Consider the following 4,124-nt stretch of genomic DNA (forward strand, 5'->3'; position numbering starts at 1 on the left):
GTGAATACGTAGTAATCAGAATAGCTATTTTCACTGAAGGATACAGGGCAATATACAACGGCAAAATTCATAACACATAGTGTGCAGTGTGTACATAAACACAGCGTCAGTTGCATCGCACAACAACTGTGAATACGTACTGCATAGTAAGCAGAATAGCCATTTGCACTGAAAATTACAGGGCAATATATAATGGCATAAATCCCAACACATAACATTGTGTAGTGTGTACGTAACACAGCGTCAGTTGCATCCCACAACAACTGTGAATACGTAGAAATCAGAATAGCCATTTGCACTGAAGGATACAGGACAACAACAAGAAAATTCATAACGCAGTGTACAGTGTGTACGTAACACAGCGTCAGTTGCATCGCACGACTGTGAATACGTAGTAATCGGAATAGCCATTTGCACTGAAGGATACAGGAACAGGGCAATATATAATGGCATAAATCACACACAACAGTGTGTAGTGTGTACGTAACACAGCGTCCGTTGCATCGCAACAACTGTGAATACGTAGTAATCAGAATAGCCAGTTGCACTGAAGGGTACAGTACAGGGCAATATTGTGGCATAAGCATAACACACACATATCAGTGTACATAAACACAGCGTCAGTGGCATCGCACAACTGTGAATACATAGATGAATCAGAATAGCCAGTTGCACTGAAGGATACAGGGCAATTTATAGCGGCATGAATCATGAACACATATCAGTGTCTAGAGTGCACGTAAACACAGCGTCATTTCATCGCACAACAACTGTGAATACGTGGTAATCAGAATAGCCATTTGCACTGAAGAAACAGGGCAACATATAACGGCGCAAATCTTAACACATATCAGTGTGCAGTGTGAACATAAACACAGCGTCAGTGGCATAGCGACAACAACTGTGAATACGTGGTTAAATCAGAATGGCCAGTTGCACTGAAGGATACAGGGCAGCCTGAAGACAAAGCTGTAAGCTGTGCACCTCCATTACCAGACTGGGGCGTCTAAAGGCAAGCCAGGGAAGGACCCACGTCTGGCGCGGCGCTCTCCGTAGCCTGTGTCGCCACATTCCCGGTCCCGCCCTCTGCCAACGGTGAAGATCCGGTTCATTCGGGTTCGAACCGTTTTGGGGGCTGTAGCCGAATTTAGGCGGGACGAGGTACCGACGAAGAGAGACATCGAGGAAGGCTGGACCGTAATAGAGACTTCATAGCATCACACTTTCACGCCTTTAGACACAGAGCCATGGCCTTGCCTCGTCTCTCGGACACGTCTTGCGCATGACTTACCATAGGACATCGTGGAAGACGGAGTCTTTCTTGAAGTAGCCTGGCTGAGATACCGGGCTAAAGAAAAATAATAAAAGTATTCTTTTCGACGAAGCCTACGCGTCGAGTCCTTCTAGCGAGCCCGCGAAAAGGACTGGAGAGGCGACGGGCAGGTTAAAATTTATCTGCTGCGAGAGCCGGGATCGAACACGGGTCTCTCGCGCGAAGGCTTCGGGTTCCGCCACAGGGGAGAACGACTGTCAACTCGTCTTTGGGCGGGAGAGGGCCCACCAGCGGCCGCTGGCGGCAGTGGGCCTCATCCCTGCTGATGCCCGGGTTTATTCCCCTGTGGGCGCACACTGGTAGACCTGCACATGCCTGTCGACCGTGAGTGCGGCCTCGGTACGGTAGATCCTTGTTTGGGTAGAGCGAGTCAATAGGACCCGTACATATCTGGCATGTAGCAGCCATCGGATGCGGGGAGGAAACATGGTGAGTATCCTCTATTGCAACTTCCACGATGACTTCAGATAAGACTTCTAGTGTGAAGTAAGAGATTGTGACGTAATTGTCGCACCCATGCTATTTATACTGCCCGCGGACCGGTCAGCATTTGCATGTTTTGCATCAATTGGCCAGCTGTCTCCAGCTGGCATTAGCCTATAAGATTTCAGTGAAAATGGAGAAGGGAGGAGTTCCCCATATACGTCAGTATGACGTAATGTCGAAGTGACCGCCTTGAAAGGGAACTTTGCCAGTGTCCAGACAGTTTAATAAGAAGATATTTTATACATAAAGTCAACTTCGCGTATACAGGCAGAAGCCATCTTTGAAAAACAGTCTCTACCAGTCGATCAAATTCACACATTACCTCCAAATTATCAGCAACAGGTATTTCGGCTCTTGGTACAGCACTTTTCTTGAGGTGATTTCTTCTGGGAGGGTTTGAGGCTCTTCTGGATAAGATGAAGTCGTCCCTGTCGAAATGGTTACTGCAGACGCGGTAGTCCATCTCTCGAAGCGTTTCTACCGGTGTTTCGACATAAACGTGTAATACGACCAGCCACTGCTTCAACATATCACTATTGTGCAGAGGAAGTCTGTGAAAACTTTCCGGATTGTAGCGTTTCATTTTCTTATCGCAGCCGGGGAAAGCACAAACACGAACCATTTTCTTCTCTTCAGTACACGTAGCCTACTGTTCGCGCTCACCTTATCACAACTTATAGCTCGTTCACATCTCACCAGCGCACTTGGATCGGCGTTCGTAGATCGACTGGTAGAGACTGGTAAAGATGGCTTCTGCCTGTATACGCGAAGTTGACTGTATGTATAACATATCTTCTTATTAAACTGTCTGGACACTGACAAAGTTCTCAATGCTTCGGTTTGAAGGTAGGGACCCTCATTATGCTACCGTGTTAGTGTGGGGCTATTTTGAGCCTTGTTAGTGGTATTAACAAGCGATTTTTATTTGTCATTACTTTATGCCCTATACACTAGCGTTATTGGCTAAACTGTTTTTTAGAGATAAAACTATTTACATTCGATAATCATGAAAACAAATCTCAGATAACGGTTGACCAGGTAACAATGTGTAATTAGACCAAAGGTTCATGAGTTCTCCTTTAACTGGGGACGCGCGCGTGCACGCAGATAGTTTTACCTGGATTTCCAGCAGATGTTAACAGCGACAGATTCACGCCCTATTTTACGGATCACCGATTAAAAACGAATATTTCACCAGTTGTATACACGGTATGCGAATAAAGCGCTTTGTTTTTGCAGTGTATGATATTCCTTCGTATTTGACATTTAACATACTTTAGTGTCAAGCTCAGAAACAACGCCTATGTTAACATGGGTCATTCGGTTTCATTGGATGAACAGACTTGTCAGCGCACTTGTGTTGTCATGAGTTCTAATCACAAATAACAGCAGATGTAGATTAAGTTAAAGTAGCTAGGCTACCTAAAAGAAACATAAATTGCAAAGTCATTTACATTTTTTCAACAAGTTGCATTTATCGATCTGCATCTATATAGCCTAATTTTATAATGGATCTATTATTTTTATATAAAAACACTTATCAGCTTATTTTACTGCTATGATATTTAGGTCCGTATCATTTTCCCTGGATATAAAGCAGCAATGCTTATGGGTTCGATTTCCAGGGAAAGCAAGAACTGATAAGACTTTAAAATGTGTACCTTGAAATGCAATGTAAATCGCTCCAACATTGTACATTATGCTCAGTAGCATGAACTTGAATGTTGTGTATCTAATGTCTTGTATTGGACATGTAGAGAACAATTTGTCTTTAGTGATTAAAGTCCTGTGAAAAACACAGAGTGGCAAGTGCAACCACAAATTGTCTTTGAGGTGGTGATGACCATAGACCTGCATTATATGACTGACAGACAAGAACTGTTTGACCTAAAAATATAAAAATTGAAACTACTGCGGAAACAAAGACACCTACATCTTGAATGCCCTTGAGGTAAGCTAAAACATACCAAAAATTAATTTCAAAGTGAACTATCCCTTTAATTTAGTCCGGAAGAGTGCCGGATGATGGTATTGAAAGCCTATTAAAATTAATCTTACCCGTCTCAAAATTGACATTTTTTTGGTGCACTCTTAAAATTAATGTGGACATGAAATCAAGTATTGAATTGCACCTTTCCATATTGCAGAGGGAGTTAACTTCATTTTAATTTCTCTCATTTACATCTTTGTATCTCGAACCAGTTTCTTGCTTTTCTGACCTACATTTGCCATTTTGTAATGTACAGAAACAGAATATCAATGTGTACATATCTATTTTAAAATGAGACAGCAATGCACAAATGCA

This window comes from Rhinichthys klamathensis, unplaced genomic scaffold (genome assembly GCF_029890125.1).
Source record: "Rhinichthys klamathensis goyatoka isolate OS25496 unplaced genomic scaffold, OSU_Roscu_1.1 h1tg000060l_1, whole genome shotgun sequence".
NCBI lineage: Eukaryota > Metazoa > Chordata > Actinopteri > Cypriniformes > Leuciscidae > Rhinichthys > Rhinichthys klamathensis.